Source organism: Mixophyes fleayi, chromosome 7 (genome assembly GCF_038048845.1).
Source record: "Mixophyes fleayi isolate aMixFle1 chromosome 7, aMixFle1.hap1, whole genome shotgun sequence".
NCBI classification, from domain to species: domain Eukaryota; kingdom Metazoa; phylum Chordata; class Amphibia; order Anura; family Limnodynastidae; genus Mixophyes; species Mixophyes fleayi.
Window position 1 is genome coordinate 16,909,719 of NC_134408.1, and position 18,558 is coordinate 16,928,276.

Genomic DNA, 18,558 nt, shown 5'->3' on the forward strand with positions numbered 1-18,558 from the left:
GATGGTAGAAGTGGTATGGGAACCACAGGAGTAGAAGTGGTTTGGAAACCACAGAGGTAGAAGTGGTTTGGAAACCACAGGAATCAGCAGGGCTGAATAACGAGGAAACACAGGAACACCTTCAGAGACTCATAGGGAATGAGACTCCAAGATCAGGCAACGTGGTGTTGACCACAGGTGCTTAATATAGGGAGGTTGCCTGATCTGCCAATTAAGTTAAAGGAACATACACTGAAGGTTTGGAAAGGGCTGCGCATGCGCAGTCCCTCAGGATAGAGGACGTCCACGGTTCCTAATAGTCCGAGAAGAGGCACTCACGGTCCGGTGAGTGACAATTTGGCCCTACTGGATGCTCTTAATACATGGTTTTAAATCACTACTGTTATAATGGAGATAAGTACTTGAGTCAACTGGTTTATTATAATTGGTTGATAAAATTTTATCGCCACACACACCGAGAGAGTGACATCAAGGAAATTAGCTGAACAGTGACAAGATTGGTGAGTGAATTTCAAATTTAAAGAATCAGTGTTCAAAAAAAAGTGACAATTCAAAACCCCCTTCCCGAATAATAAAAAGATCATCAATTTAACGGCCATGGACCACCAGGTTCGACCTGAATGGACCACCCCCAAGTAACTGGTCCTAAAATGCCCTCATGTAAAGGTTGGCAAAGCTCTGATCCAACCTGGTGCCCATGGCCGTTCCCACTGTCTGAGGATTGAAAAGTAGAATAAAAAATGAAATAATTGTGAGAGTGAGTGAGAATGTGCATGGTGTTCCTATCATGCCATTTCAGGGAGACAACATGGACCTTGGAGAAAATGATCAACATTAAATGATAGCTTAAATGTGAGGGACTGTATACCAGAAATAATAGATCGCTCCATGGGAGTCTAGAGTTGCTTATTTAATTGTCCTAGGTCCAATATAACATATTTGGTCAAACCTAAAGGCCTCATTGAGCAATTTTGATTGTGGACAAACGATAGGGGTACTGGCAGTGATAGCACTGCTTTCATGGTCAGTAATAGGTTCCTCATGGCTTTGCATGTAAAATAGCCAATGTCGCAATAACATTTGATTTGTGTAAAAATGTTGCTGCGCTTTTGCACCTCTATTAATAATATTTAACTAAATCTGCAAAGACAAACTCTTCCTGATAGGAGGATTCCCTGGCACACTTAACAAAATAAGATAATTAAATTATTTAAAATATTCTTGTAGGATCCCTCTATTTATATATGCGGCAGTGATAAACATGAACTTTATACTGACCTACACCAGTACTACAATCTCGCGTTTGAGGTGAAGGCTCCCGTTCAGCGAAAGTAGCCAGGCTGATAATTTTACAATACTTTATGAAATGCTGGTCCTTAAGTTTTTTATTTTTAAAACATATGTTATTAAAACTGGATAAATGACCTAATAAAAAAGTCTGATTTTGTGTATTTATTGTTTTAACATTTCACTTATTGATCTAAGTCAGGGACTTGGGACGTGGGATAAATTGTCACAGAAATATGGCAGAATGCACTTATCATCTGTGTGAGTTCCTGAGCAAGCAGCACTTCTGACATTTAAGGAGAGGCAATATTGTACAGCTCTCCTTTCTCTACAGCAAATGAAATAAAAAAAACAATCTTATTATGCCAATTCAAACTACAGGTCAGTCGGTGCTTGTGAAGTGCATTGTGATAATTTACAACTGTACTTTAAATAATGTAGCTGCTGTTACTCTGTACTGTATAATCTGATTTATGTTTACTTTTTTTCATTTATTTCTTCATTTATTTTTTTTATAGTGGTCTTAAAGTGGACTCAGCACCTGTACACATTGGAAGCCGTCAGTATGTTTTTGGAGTGTGGGAGGAAACCGGAGCACCCAGAGGAAACTCCACACAGATAAGGCCATGGTCGGGAATTGAACTCATGACCCCAGTGCTGTAAGGCAGAAGTGCTAACCACTTAGCCATCGTGCTGCCTTCATATACAGAATATAGCATATGTTTTAAAAGAAAGATATTTTTAGCTGAGCTATGTGATATTTGCAAGCTTCTTTGCTATTCCTTCTTGAGAGTACGATGATACAATATAGAGGTAATTTTTCTTGCAAAACAAGAGAAAGCTGCAGTGCATTTGTATGCAAAAGGTTAAACACACCTAAATAGACTCACATCTAAATGGGCAATTTAATGACACATCTAACAGACATACTGTGACTTCCTGTGACTTTAATTACACACAATTGTTAAACGGTCGGCAAAAACATTAACACACCCTTCACATGTTACATGCGACACATTGATTTATATACACCAAATTATGCATCTACTGTATGTAATGTGTCTTAATGGAGCAACGGAAGTCATTATAATTGTAGTTAAATATGGACATTTTCTACAACTTTATCTGGTAACAACAAATATTTCACTCCCTAATTGCAAATACCTCTCTATCCACAAGGAACACACAAATATCCCCATCCTGCCCATACAATATCTTTAACGATTTTACCAATGACTGCAAGCCCCAATCAGCATGCCCATTCATGTGTACACACTATACACGACTTTACACGGTTTTTCTTCAGATCTGTGCTCTTCATCGGTCATAACCATCGGCTGAAACAATCGTGACTCTGTAAACTCCACGGAGATCTGCCTACGCTGTTGGTCGCGAGTGCGTACACACTGCAGGATTGGCACAACATCGTTCCATCGTTTATAGTACAGTGGCTCAGTGGTTAGCACTTGTGTCTCACTGCACTGGGGTCATGAGTTCAATTCCCTAGCATGGCCTTATCTGTGTGGAGTTTGTATGTTCTCCCCGTGTTTGCGTGGGTTTCCTCCGGGTGCTCCGGTTTCCTCCCACACTCCAAAAACATACTAGCAGGTTAATTGGCTGCTAACAAATTGACCCTAGTCGGTGTGTCTGTGTGTGACACAACTTTAGTAAACAAATCTGCATACAGCAGTGTATAAACTAGAGATGGGCGGGTCCGGTTCTCCGAGAACCGAACCCACCCGAACTTTGGGTATCCGAGTACCGAGCTGAGCAGCTCGGTACTCTCCCGCCCATTCCGAATCCAAATCGAGGCCGAACGTCATTGTGACGTCGTCGGATCTCGGGACTCGGTTCTCGCGATACTTCAACTTTATAAATACACGCCTCCACAGCAATCCATCGCCATTTGACAGAGGGAGAGAGCAGGGTGTAGTCATAGGCTAATTAGAGCAGGGACAGAGAATACCATATTGTTCTTGCAATTGCTCTAACCAAAATCGCTAGTGCAGAGAGGAGGATAGAGGTTTATTATTTTTTCTTCATATTTGGCACTCCCCAGCGCTTTTGGGGTGTCCCCCATAATTGTGCATTAATATTTCTGGCTGTCAAAAGTCATATCTGTCAGCAGTATCTACTCAATAATTTGTAGCACACCTCAGTGTTTTTGGGGTGTCCCCCATAATTGTGCATTAATATTTCTGGCTGTCAAAAGTCATATCTGTCAGCAGTATCTACTCAATAATTTTTAGCACTCCTCAGTGTTTTTGGGGTGTCCTCCCTAATTGTGCATTAATATTTCTGGCTGTCAAAAGTCATATCTGTCAGCAGTATCTACTCAATAATTTTTAGCACTCCTCAGTGTTTTTGGGGTGTCCTCCCTAATTGTGCATTAATATTTCTGGCTGTCAAAAGTCATATCTGTCAGCAGTATCTACTCAATAATTTTTAGCACTCCTCAGTGTTTTTGGGGTGTCCTCCCTAATTGTGCATTAATATTTCTGGCTGTCAAAAGTCATATCTGTCAGCAGTATCTACTCAATAATTTTTAGCACTCCTCAGTGTTTTTGGGGTGTCCTCCCTAATTGTGCATTAATATTTCTGGCTGTCAAAAGTCATATCTGTCAGCAGTATCTACTCAATAATTTTTAGCACTCCTCAGTGTTTTTGGGGTGTCCTCCCTAATTGTGCATTAATATTTCTGGCTGTCAAAAGTCATATCTGTCAGCAGTATCTACTCAATAATTTTTAGCACTCCTCAGTGTTTTTGGGGTGTCCTCCCTAATTGTGCATTAATATTTCTGGCTGTCAAAAGTCATATCTGTCAGCAGTATCTACTCAATAATTTTTAGCACTCCTCAGTGTTTTTGGGGTGTCCTCCCTAATTGTGCATTAATATTTCTGGCTGTCAAAAGTCATATCTGTCAGCAGTATCTACTCAATAATTTTTAGCACTCCTCAGTGTTTTTGGGGTGTCCTCCCTAATTGTGCATTAATATTTCTGGCTGTCAAAAGTCATATCTGTCAGCAGTATCTACTCAATAATTTTTAGCACTCCTCAGTGTTTTTGGGGTGTCCTCCCTAATTGTGCATTAATATTTCTGGCTGTCAAAAGTCATATCTGTCAGCAGTATCTACTCAATAATTTTTAGCACTCCTCAGTGTTTTTGGGGTGTCCTCCCTAATTGTGCATTAATATTTCTGGCTGTCAAAAGTCATATCTGTCAGCAGTATCTACTCAATAATTTTTAGCACTCCTCAGTGTTTTTGGGGTGTCCTCCCTAATTGTGCATTAATATTTCTGGCTGTCAAAAGTCATATCTGTCAGCAGTATCTACTCAATAATTTTTAGCACTCCTCAGTGTTTTTGGGGTGTCCTCCCTAATTGTGCATTAATATTTCTGGCTGTCAAAAGTCATATCTGTCAGCAGTATCTACTCAATAATTTTTAGCACTCCTCAGTGTTTTTGGGGTGTCCTCCCTAATTGTGCATTAATATTTCTGGCTGTCAAAAGTCATATCTGTCAGCAGTATCTACTCAATAATTTTTAGCACTCCTCAGTGTTTTTGGGGTGTCCTCCCTAATTGTGCATTAATATTTCTGGCTGTCAAAAGTCATATCTGTCAGCAGTATCTACTCAATAATTTTTAGCACTCCTCAGTGTTTTTGGGGTGTCCTCCCTAATTGTGCATTAATATTTCTGGCTGTCAAAAGTCATATCTGTCAGCAGTATCTACTCAATAATTTTTAGCACTCCTCAGTGTTTTTGGGGTGTCCTCCCTAATTGTGCATTAATATTTCTGGCTGTCAAAAGTCATATCTGTCAGCAGTATCTACTCAATAATTTTTAGCACTCCTCAGTGTTTTTGGGGTGTCCTCCCTAATTGTGCATTAATATTTCTGGCTGTCAAAAGTCATATCTGTCAGCAGTATCTACTCAATAATTTTTAGCACTCCTCAGTGTTTTTGGGGTGTCCTCCCTAATTGTGCATTAATATTTCTGGCTGTCAAAAGTCATATCTGTCAGCAGTATCTACTCAATAATTTTTAGCACTCCTCAGTGTTTTTGGGGTGTCCTCCCTAATTGTGCATTAATATTTCTGGCTGTCAAAAGTCATATCTGTCAGCAGTATCTACTCAATAATTTTTAGCACTCCTCAGTGTTTTTGGGGTGTCCTCCCTAATTGTGCATTAATATTTCTGGCTGTCAAAAGTCATATCTGTCAGCAGTATCTACTCAATAATTTTTAGCACTCCTCAGTGTTTTTGGGGTGTCCTCCCTAATTGTGCATTAATATTTCTGGCTGTCAAAAGTCATATCTGTCAGCAGTATCTACTCAATAATTTTTAGCACTCCTCAGTGGTTTGCGCTCAGAATGGATTCAAAGCAGTCCACATATGATCTAAATGAGCAACCAGGTTCTGTCACCAGTCCTGATGTTAGTGTTCCCAGTACGTCATCTGGCCAAGGCGATGTCAAACAACAGAGTGTTTTCAAATTAGTGCAAAAAACAAAAACCAAAAAAAAATTTACTGTATTGAAGCGAAAAAGAAGTGTAACTGAGCAAAAGTTAAGTGACGATAAAAAAAAAATTGCAAGCATGCCATTCTACACACGCAGTGGCAAAGAGAGAATGAGGCCTTCACCTTTGGCTATTAGTGGCAGATCCCAAAAAGTTACCCAGGCTACAATTGGTGCACAACTACTGTTACGCGTCAAAGCTGAGCTGCAAGATACCAGTGAGGCATTACAGGAGAATATTTGCTCTGATTCACAAATGACAACAATCCCTGTGGAGAGTCCATCCAACAGTGGGATGTCTAATCGTGAGCATTCTGCTGATGTGTGCCTTAATAGCCCGAGTGTAGCCGGTGATACCCAAATTGAGGATGCCACTTTGGAATTAGAAGAGGATGAGGGGGAGATTTGTGTAGGCGACGAGGGCGCTAATGAGGATGTTGATGAGGATGAGGTTGTTTGTGTAAGTCCTGCACCAGTGGCAGCAGTTCTGGCACGTGACAAGAAAAAGGCCATTGTCATGCCTGGGCATAAAACAAAAAAATCCACTTCTTATGTGTGGAATTATTTCTACCCAAATCCAGACAACAATTGTATAGCCATTTGTAGTGTATGTGAAGCCACAGTCAGTCGAGGGAGGGACCTTAACCATCTTGGAACCTCGTCTATGTTACGCCATTTAACGAGAGTTCATGGCAAAGTGTTGGGAAAAGCTGAAAGTTCTTCCCAAAAGAATACAAGCACTCCCTCATCAGCTAAGACCCTCCGCTCACCGACATACCGACGGCTACAAAATACACCCACCACACCATCCTCATCAATATCCTCAGTAGCGCTCGGAGTTAGCCCGGCATCCCACTTAAGGCTGGATGACTCCGGCACTATTATTGATTCCTCTGAAGAAAGCGTTAGTCCTGCTGCTGCTGTTGCTGCTGCTGGGGGTGAATCGTCATCCCAGAGGCAGGTGAATAAAATGAGCAGTCCTACATTTCAGCAATTAACTGTGAAACAATCATTTGCGAGGGGAAGCAAATATGACAGCAGTCACCCAGTCGCCAAGCGAATCACAGACGCCATGGCTGCAATGTTAGTGTTAGATCTGCGTCCAATCTCCACAATAAACGCAGCTGGTTTTTCACAGTTAATTGAGGTTTTGTGTCCGCGTTACAGAATTCCATCGCGACACCATTTCTCCCGTAAAGCTATTCCACAACTATACCAAAAAGTGTGTAAAAATGTAGAGATTGCGCTGAAAAATGCCATTCTGCCCACTGTTCACTTAACCACAGATATGTGGACAAGTGGAAGTGGCCAAACCAAAGACTATATGACTGTGACAGCCCACTGGGTTGGTCATTCACCTTCACCAGCAGGAACAGCAGCAGCATGTACACCACTACGTAACATTTGTCACAGGCAGGCCACTCTTTGTATCACCGGCTTCACTAACAGGCATACGGCTGACAATTTGTTACGCAAACTGAGAGATGTGATTGATGCATGGCTTATACCACTCGGACTCTCCCCAGGGTATGTCATTTCAGATAACGCCAACAATATAGTGCGAGCATTACAGCTGGGTGATTTCCAACATATTCCCTGTTTTGCTCACACCATCAACTTGGTGGTGCAGAGCTTCCTACGAAATAACCGTGAGGTGCAGGAGATGCTTTCGGTGGCCCGTAAAATTTCAGGCCATTTCAGGCATTCAGCCACAGCATGTAGGAGATTACAGCAGCTCCAAGAGCAGTTTAACTTGCCCTGCCACCAACTTAAGCAAGAGGTGGTAACTCGGTGGAATTCCACCCTGTACATGCTTCAGAGGATGGAGGAACAGCGCAAAGCCATCCAAGCATATTGCACAAGTCATGACATTGGGAAAGGAGGGGGGATGTATTTCACTCTTGCACAGTGGGGAATCCTTTCAGTGCTGTGCAAGGTGCTGAAACCATTTGAAGTTGTGACATGTGAGGTCAGTGCAGACTCTGCTAGTTTGAGCCAAGTCATTCCTTTAATTAGACTATTGGAAAAGCAGCTTGAGAAAATGAAGGAGGAGCTGAAAGCAAGCAATTCAGCAAAGTATGTTGGCCTTGTCGATCAAGTACTTAATTCGCTTCACAATGATCCTCGAGTTATTAAGATCTTGAACTCGGATCAGTACGTTTTGGCCACTGTGCTTGATCCAAGGTTTAAAACCTACATTGAGTCTTTACTTGTAAATGAGCGAGATGTGAACTTTTGCAAGGAGCTATTGCTCAGCAAGTTGGCCGCTGAACTGGGCCTCGGCTTGACGACGTGTCCTCCTTCACTTTCTCAAGCTGTTGCTCGTAAAAAATTAAATTTCCAAAAAAGAAGCAGGGAAGACACAGGGGGCAGACGAGAACAATTTAACATCTGGGCTGGTTTGAAGGATTTTTCAAAAAAAAGTGTCACTTTGCCCATAAGTCCATCCAGTATGAGTATAAACATGCAAAGGATGGTGGAGGATTACTTTCAAGAGGTAGTTGATATGGAAATGTCAGACAGTCCCTTTCCTTACTGGGAAGAAAAGCAGGCCATTTGGAAACCCATGTACAAACTTGCTTTGCAATACCTAAGCTGCCCACCCTCCAGTGTGTACTCTGAACGAGTGTTCAGCACAGCAGGGAACTTAGTCAGTGATCGCCGTAGAAGGTTACTTCCCAAAAATGTGGAGAAAATGATGTTTATCAAAATGAACTACATCTTCCACGAGGAAGGCCTTCACCATCCAAGACATCCAAGCACTGACTGTTCTCTAATGGCGGATTCAAGCGGCGATGAATTGATAGTCTGTGATGATGACGTACACACTGATGAGGGTGAGGATGAAGCTGAAGATGATGCCGATAACATCTTTTTAAAACTTTCTATGTAAGTGTAGGGTGCAATCTACCCCCAAAGAGGAAAGGGACTTGTGGCATTTCCATATCACATACCATCTTGAAAGGCTGCTGTTAGGGCAATTTATCCTTAAGGGTAGGGTGTCATAGACAGAGTGACCCTAAACTGGCTTTGTCCATTTTTCATAATATTGTACAGTCTATAATGGCTGAATTTTTTAGTATTTTATACAAGTGGAGGGGGGCCTAGAGAGACAGAAACCAAACTGGCTTTCTCCATGTCAATTAATATTGTACAGTCTATAATGGCTGAATTTTTTGGTATTTTATACAAGTGGAGGGGGGCCTAGAGAGACAGAGTGACCCCAAACTGTCTTTCTCCATGTCAATTAATATTGTACAGTCTATAATGGCTGAATTTTTTAGTATTTTATACAAGTGGAGGGGGGCCTAGAGAGACAGAAACCAAACTGGCTTTCTCCATGTCAATTAATATTGTACAGTCTATAATGGCTGAATTTTTTGGTATTTTATACAAGTGGAGGGGGGCCTAGAGAGACAGAGTGACCCCAAACTGTCTTTCTCCATGTCAATTAATATTGTACAGTCTATAATGGCTGAATTTTTTAGTATTTTATACAAGTGGAGGGGGGCCTAGAGAGACAGAAACCAAACTGGCTTTCTCCATGTCAATTAATATTGTACAGTCTATAATGGCTGAATTTTTTGGTATTTTATACAAGTGGAGGGGGGCCTAGAGAGACAGAGTGACCCCAAACTGTCTTTCTCCATGTCAATTAATATTGTACAGTCTATAATGGCTGAATTTTTTAGTATTTTATACAAGTGGAGGGGGGCCTAGAGAGACAGAAACCAAACTGGCTTTCTCCATGTCAATTAATATTGTACAGTCTATAATGGCTGAATTTTTTGGTATTTTATACAAGTGGAGGGGGGCCTAGAGAGACAGAGTGACCCCAAACTGTCTTTCTCCATGTCAATTAATATTGTACAGTCTATAATGGCTGAATTTTTTAGTATTTTATACAAGTGGAGGGGGGCCTAGAGAGACAGAAACCAAACTGGCTTTCTCCATGTCAATTAATATTGTACAGTCTATAATGGCTGAATTTTTTGGTATTTTATACAAGTGGAGGGGGGCCTTGAGAGACAGAAACCAAACTGGCTTTTTCCATTTCTTTACATATTTAACTATAAGTGTAGGGTGTAATATACATTCAAAGACGATGGCTGCATTGCCAATATGCATAGATGGAGAGGAAGACAATCTGTTTTGTGTGTAGAATAGGCCTACCAACGAAGAATTAAACTGTTTTTTTGGATGATTTATTACCTCAACAATTAGATTACTTGTCTCTAAAACAGTTGGAGCACTAAATTGGGTTAATTTAGGCCCAAAAACATGGATTTTCCCAAAAAATAGCAAAACAAAACCAAACAAAACCAAAACCAAAACCAAAACACGCAATGGCGGTTTTGCAAAACCAAAACCAAAACCAAAACACGACGGTAATCCAGATCCAAAACCGAATCCAAAACCAAAACACGGGGGTCAGTGACCATCTCTAGTATAAACCCATGCAATCTCTACAGCACAAACATAATCTCAAAACTACCATTTGGACTTTCGTACTCCTAGATGCGTAAAGTAATAACACTGTACCATAGCCCCCATGCAGTCATTTGTCCTGGGTCTAGGGAGAGGTGACATTTTAGGGAAAGAGTTCCTAGGTGGTAATACAGATTTAAAGGGATAGTCCACCTTAAATGTGAATTTTATTGAATCCCCACCCAATAATAGAACTCTGGGTGGTCAGCAGGTGTTGGTAATTATGGAAGTGGTTGGACACTCAATGGTGAGGTATCAAGCGGAGGAACCTACACCCAAGTACTGTGATTGAGAAAGAAATTCATATTTAAAGGTGAAAGCCTTTTTAAAATTTTCTAAAAAAATTAAATAACTATAAAATATAGGAGACTAAAGAGAATCTGTGTGTTAAATCTTAAGTATATAACTGAATACAAAGTTTTCTGTTTCACAATATATATCATTTTTAATCTCAGCAGTGTGTTCATTAGTCCAAGGCCAAAATGCTTTTTTTTTTAATATTTATATTTATTAATTAAAGTGCTTAGTCACAGAAATATGGCAGCATGCACGTGTCGTCTGAGTGATTTTCTGAGTAAACAGCAGTTCTGACATGGAAGGAAGAAAGGGCAATAGTGTACAGCTCTACAACAAGTGATATCAATATTTTTATACTATTTTAAATCTGGCCACAGGTTGGTCGGTGTTTGTGGAAGGTGCTGTGTTACTCTGCATCCATAACTCTAATGCGGCCGTTGTTTTGTGGCCTGTGTATTGTACTCTGCATAATATAATCTGATTTTTTATTTTTTTTATTGTTGTCTTAAAGTGTACTCAGCACCTGGAAGCAGCCATTTTGTGAGTTGAAGCCATTTTAGGGGGAAAAAAACTCCTAAGTGTTAATGCAGCTTTAAAGGGATTGTCCACCTTAAATGTGCATTGTATAGAATCCCTCCCCAATAATAGATCTTAAATAGTACAGAAGTTCTAAGTATATTTAAGTGCCCGGATATAAATGGTGAGGTGTTCTCTACTTATAATAGTACTTTAGTATGATTGAGGAGGAAATGTAATACAAATCATTTTTAAAGTAGAAGACCCTCCCTTTCAAGTGTTGTTTCCTTAAAATAATAATGAACACTAATAGAGACTACAGAGAAACCATGTGTAACAACAAGTATATAACTGAATACATAGTTTTCTGATTCTAAATAAACATAATATTAATATCTTATATATATATATATATATATATATATATATATACATTACTTGTATCATTGCTGTGCAGAGTTGCTCATTGTCTTTTTTATATTAATTACAGAGCAATAGGGAGCAAATTAGGGTGTTTATTCTTATTTTTCTCAACATAACTAAAGGGAGATGTTCATCGATCATAAAATGATCATTGTAAAGTGTAATCTGACAACAAACTTGATATATTTAATTTCATGTAACTATGGCTTTGTCCTCTACTTAGAATTATTATTACAGTTTATTTATATGGCACCAGTGGTGGAAGTAGGGGGTCTACGGGGTATGTCATACAGTCAGCTACTTCTCTCACATATTTCAGTCACTTACATTTTATATATATATATATATATATATATATATATATATATATATATATAGATATAGATAGATAGATAGATAGATAGATAGATAGATAGATAGATAGATATAGATATATATATATATATATATATATATATATATATAGATAGATAGATAGATAGATAGATATAGATATATATATATATATATATATATATATATATATATATATATATAGATATAGATATAGATAGATAGATTATATATATATATATATATATATATATATATATATATAGTGGTGGGAGTGGGGGGTATACGGTGCTGTGTTGGACCACTGTATGACACCGCAATATTCCGCAGCGCAGTACAGTGGGGAAATAGATCATATTAGAAGACAACCAGCCAAAATACAGGACATTCAATAAGCATAAATGTAAGATAAAAGCTAAGCATAAAACTGCACGTAAGACATAAAAGGTAAAGTGTATAACATACAAAGGTCATACTGACCATACAAAGACGCCAATGAGGACGAGGTGACAGTAGGGAGGAGGAGAGAGGACTCTGTTCAAGAGCGCTTACAATCTAATTTTGATATGTTAGATCTCACTGTTATAAAATGTTTCTAAGATACATGTTGGGGAATATTTGATAATGTAGCATAAAACATATTTCAAAAGAAATAATACAGCACCTTACCTTGGCTTTTTTTTCAGCTTAATATTTTGCAATTATTTTCTTCTGAATTTAAAACCACTTTTTATTGTCAGGTGAGTTGTATGTCCTCAGTGTTACAAGCTGCTGTGTCCTGGGCTGTCTGTGTTCTGCTTTACAACTGTGCTCGCTCCTTCGTTAACCTGCTCAGGGAGTAGGAACAAAAAGAGGTGTTTTCATTACTGGCTGCCGGATCGTTGTTTAAATTATTCTCAATGAGAGAGGGTGGGGGCAGTAACATTATGTACATACTGATGCCTGACCATTATTCTTTTTTTTTTGGGGGGGGGGGGGACGCTAAGAAAAATAGCTGTAGAGTTTTGTTACAGTCATGGGGAAGACTTTTCTTTATTAACACCTAGTTTTTCATAACCATGTAAAGGTAAGCTGGATGATTTTATATAGGACATAGAAATGTCTGGTGATTTGTAATACTTGTTATAGTTTACACTATGGGGTGATTTATTTCTCATAATACACAGGTTCTCCTTATGTACTCCTGGGGGTATATTTACTAAGCTGCGGGTTTGTAAAAGTGGAGATGTTGCCTATAGCAACCAATCAGATTCTAGCTTCCATTTATTTAGTGCATTCTACAAAATGAAAGTTAGAATCTGATTGGTTGCTATAGGCAACAACTCCACTTTTTCAAACCAGCAGTTTAGTAAATATACCACCTGGCCTGCCAGTCCTGGATTTAGTGATCATTTTAGCCCGGAAACTTGTTCCTCCAGTTTAACAAACTCTGAGGCATTACCTTATTCTCAATGGTAAATTGTCCTTCGATTGCCCTGCACATTTTGGATTAATTCTTCCTTTTCACTTTCTCTTTACCTACCCTAGCTAATACACTTTCATTCACATTATTTCATCATGCACCTACTCAATTTACAGTCTCTCCTATTTACTGTCACCAGACTTCTCTCCAAATTCCTCTTCTTTCTCCATCATTCTATTTCTCCCTCCCTGATTATGATTTCCCCTTCACTACTTCCCTCCTCGCTAGTCTATATACACGAACTGAATTGTCTCCTGCACCCACCACACTCACCAGCCTACAAAGACAGAAATAAGTCTCACAGCCACAAATCCTCCTTGCATGTCCTCTTTCTCACCCTGCTCCTTCTCATGGCTGCTGGTGATATCTCGCCTAACCCTGGGCCCCATATAATCCCCATTATCTGCCCATGCTCCTCGCTCCACCCCAAACCTTTCCATCCATCCCATACTTGCAATCCAGCCAATCTTATCTCCCCTACCCTCTCTTCCCTTCTCCTTTACACTATGGAATACCAAATCTTTTTGTAATAAACTTACATCCACCAATGATCTATTCACTTCTGAAACCCTCAACCTCCTTGCCATCACAGAAACTTGGCTCATCTCCTCTGACACTACATCCCCAGCAGCTCTCTCCTATGGGGGACTCTCCCTCATCCACACTTCCAGACCCAGAAATAGACAAGGTGGTGGAGTAGGCATTCTACTTTCTCCAACCTGCACCTTCCAAATCATACCCTCTGAACCCTCCCTCTCATTCCTTTCCTTGAAGTCCACACTATCCATCTATTTTATCCTCTCCACCTTCGTGTTGCTGTCATTTATCGCCCCCCAGGTCCAGTTTCCCAATTCCTTGACAACTTTGAGTCTGGCTCACTTATTTCCTATCCATTGACCTGTCTACTCTCATAGAAGGCAATTTTAACATTCCTATTAATAATCCCACTGTCTCATCTGCCACAAACTTCTTTCACTTACTTCCTCCTTTGGTCTCTCCCAATGGACCTCATCTCCCACCCACTGTGATGGGCACTCCCTTCACCTTGTCTTCTCCCACTACTGCTCTATCCTTAGTTTCTCCAATTTAGCCTTCCCACTCTCCGACCACAACCTCCTTTCCTTCAGCCTCATCTTGCCTCATGCCATCCCCCCTGCACCCAAATCCACACATATATAGCGACACCAAATACTTACCCCAATCCACTTCTCATTTTCACTAAAACAGCTGTTTTCTCCAATGACTGCATTGTACTATCCTAAACAGGCTGCCTCTTTCTATAACAAAACACTGACTTCAGCCCTAGACAATGCAGCTCCAGCTATTACAAATAGTCTCCAATAATCCATGGCACACTAAACAAACCTGCAACCTGCAAAAGTGCTCCCGCACTGCAGAGCACCACTGGAGATAATCTCGCTCCTATCCCGATTTCCTCCACTATAAATTCATCCTTTCACCTTACAGCGCGGCCCTTTCAGTTGCCAAACAATCATACTTCAAATCTCTAATATCCACCCAGTCTTCTAACCCACGTCGCCTCTTTATCACCTTCAACTCACTTCTCTGCCCACCTGCACCTCCTCCCCCTTCCTCCCTCACTGATCATGATTTTGCCACCTATTTCAAAGACAAAATTGACACCATTCGACAAGATATTTCCTCATGCCACATTACACTCACTACACCCACTCTACCCACTTTACCCGACACTCCCCAATCCACCCTTAATTCATTCTCTCCAGTAACTGAAGACGAAGTCCCTGCACTCATCTTACCCTGCAACCTGTCCCCTTGACCCTATTCCCTCCCTTCTCTGCTCCCTCTCCTCCACTGCATGTCCACCTCTATCTCGCCTCTTCAACCTGTCTCTCTCCACTGGCACATTTCCATCCTAATTAAACATGTGCTCATCTCACCAATTCTAAAGAAACCATATCTAGATCCATCCTTTTCTCCTACTACCGCCCTATTTCTCTCCTCCTCTTTGCCTTCAAACTACTTGCGCGATTAGTGTACAAGCGTTTGTTTCACTTTCTCTCCTCTCATTCCATTCTCAACTCTCTGCAATCAGACATTTGCCCCCCAACATTCCACTGAAACTGCTCTCACAAAAGTGATTAATAATCTACTTACTGCAAAGTCTAAGGGTCATTTCTCCATACTCATTCTCCTAGATCTCTCTGCTGCTTTTGACACTGTTAATCACCTTCTTCTCCTACACACCCTTCATTCTATTGGCCTTTGTGACAGGTCTTTCCTGATTCACTTCCTACCTATCGAACCGCTCCTTTAGTGTTTCTACCTCTGGCACATACTCCCCTCCACTCCCACTATATGTCGGGGTCTCAAAAGACTTTGTTCTTGGCCCTGTACTTTTTTCATTGTACACCACTTCTCTTGGGGCACTAATTAGCTCATTAGGCCTCCAACACCACCTCTATGCTAATGACACCCAAATAAATATCTCTTCCCCTGACCTCTCTCCTTCTATACTATGACGTGTAACCAACTGTCTTTCTGCTATCTCCACATGTATGTCCCAATGCTAACTAAAGCTCAATATGTCCAAAACAAAACTTATTATCTTCCCTCCTGCCAGAGTCACCACCTACCCTCAGATCTATCTCACTGTCAATAACACCACAATTTCCTCAGTCTCCCAAGCCCGCTGCCTTGGTGTCACACTTGACTCCGCCCTCTGCTTTATTCCTCACATCCAGACTCTCTCCCAGTCTTGTCAATTCCACCTTAAAAACATTACCAGAATACTCCCTTTTATTACTCAACATGCTACCAAAACTCTTATCCATTCCCTCATCATCCCCCGTCTTGACTATTGCAACCTCCTGCTATCTGGCATTCCGGACACCCATATATCCACACTTCAATCCATCCTAAATGCTGCTTCAAGACTGATCTTCCTCTCTCACTGCTCAACATCTGCTGCATCACTCTGCAAATCCCTACACTGGCTCTCTATGTCCTGCAGAATCCAATTGAAACTACTCACCCTTACCTACAAAGCCCTCAACAACACTACCCCTGCATACGTCTTAAATCATCTCATATCAAAATCCTCTCCCTCCTGCCCTCTTAAATCTAACTCTGACCTTCGTCTTGTCTAATCTCTGGTGCTGTTCCCCACTTATGGAATTCCCCACCATGTCCAATCAGACTTTCCCACAGCCTTCAAATTTTTAGATGCTCTTTGAAAACCCATCTCTTTATTAGATGTGACCTTATCTCCGATTGCTCCAGCTGTGCCCTCTTCCACTTATAATATAAGATCTCTAATGAACAGGGCCCTTCATACCTTTTGTTTTCATGTCTGCACTTATTTTGTCTAACTTTTATTTATTATTATTATTATTATTCATTTTTATTTATAGGACGCCACAAAGTATCCGTAGCCCGTACAAGGACAAACAATGGCACAGTACAAGGTGAAACAGCACAGTACAAGTAACAGTAAGCACTATAACTCTGGGGGCTCAGGCACAGCATGAAAGAGAGGGAGGGAGGGGAAGAGTGAGTACAGGCAGGTAACTATGGCCCAAGAGGGTGGGCACGGATGACAGGTTGAGAGTCACTGAGGGGAGCGGAGAGAAGCAAGAGGAGACAGAGGGCCTGAGAGGAGGTGAGCTGAGTAGCTGGAGAGCGCAGTTAAAAGTGATGGAAACAGAAGGTAGGAGAGCCCTGCTCAAAGGAGCGAACAATCTAAAGGGAGGGGAAGACAGACAGACACATGGATGAGACGGAGAGACGGGAGGAAGGGGGAGAAGGGAAGAAGGGATGAGAAAGAGAGGTAGCCGACCGGTGGGAGTTTAGGCATGAGACTGGAAGGCTTTAAGGAAAAGGTGGTTTTATGTCCCTGTTTTATGTTTGAACTTTTTTCCCTACTGTGCGGCGCTGCGGAGCACTGTGGTGCTTTACAAATGTACGATAATAATAATAATAAAAAATAATAATAATGGTAAGATACATCCTACCTGCTTTCAATAATGTTAAGATATCACATACTGCTTTATTACTTCAAGAAATCATTTGGGACCTAGTAGGTTTTCAAATGCTATATTATTTTATAATTTATATACTTATGGGCAGCATGGTGGCTTAGTGGTCAGCACTTCTGCCTTACAGCACTGGGGTCATGAGTTCAATTTCGGTTTCCTCTGGGTGCTCCGATTTCCTCCCACACTCCAAAAACATACCAGTAGGTTAATTGGCTGCTATCAACTTGACCCTAGTCTCTCTCTCCCTCTTTCTGTGTGTGTATATGTTAGGGAATTTAGACTGTAAGCTCCAATGGGGCAGGAACTGATGTGAGTGAGTCCTCTGTACAGCGCTGCCAGGGGAGGGCTGGCAAATTTTAGCCCAGGGGGCAAGACTTGACTCAGCAGCCTATTTTAAAGGGAAAAAAATGCATGTGCAGATTCTACCTTCTCCAATCTTCAACCTCAGCTTAATCCCCCACTATTCTACCTTCTACAATCCTTTGACTTCAGCTTGTATCTCACATCCAGTCGTCCCAGGACTAAGTGGCTTGGCCGGACGTGGTGTGTCTCTGATAGCTACCCCAGCCACGTGGTTCTATAATGGGAGTTGCCAGCACGTGACAATTTTAGATTGATTATAATTTTAGGGGGGTATTCAATTGTTTCTCTGGGCGCCGCCGGAACGAGCGCGTTAAAACTATTTACCGTTTATACGGTAATATTGCGCGTAATTACCGTTCATATGATAATTACTCGCTCAATTTCAGCTCGCTGCTCAGGGAGCTGTGAGCTGAAATTGAGCGAGTAATTACCGTATAAACGGTAATAGTTTTAACGCGCTCGTTCCGGCGGCGCCCGGAGCAACAATTGAATACCCCCCTTAGACTTTATTATATATTTTCAGAAAATATATATAAGACCATCATAATTTAATTAATTACTTACATATCTATATACAGCTATAGAAGATTTTTATGTCATAGCTTTATTAGATATGCAAGATATGCAAGATATACAAACGTAGACATGGGGGAATAAAATAAGAGCCCCAATACGCAGCGATAGCTACTCCGGCTGGAGTTTTGATGCAGAATCCAAAATACTGTATTCTCATTTGAAAGGGAAGGTCAGCCAAGTGTTTTCCCACATGCGAGCAAATAACACTGCAGACAGCGTGATAAACAGTTTGTGATTGGTTACAATCCATGTCAAGATTAAACCCTACACCAATCAG

At 40.8% G+C, this 18,558-nt stretch overlaps 2 protein-coding genes across 4 annotated transcripts in view; both read right to left on the reverse strand.

Annotated features, from left to right (window-relative positions):
- Positions 1-12,622, reverse strand: part of LOC142097384 (NXPE family member 2-like) — a 39,497-nt gene extending 26,875 nt beyond the window's left edge. Inside the window, exon 1 of the mRNA XM_075179165.1 lies at positions 12,534-12,622. The gene's annotated coding sequence lies outside the window, so the exon portion shown is untranslated. The remainder of the gene's footprint in view (positions 1-12,533) is intronic.
- LOC142097386 (NXPE family member 4-like) overlaps positions 1-18,558 on the reverse strand; it is a 175,505-nt gene that overhangs the window by 80,743 nt on the left and 76,204 nt on the right. The window lies entirely within an intron of this gene.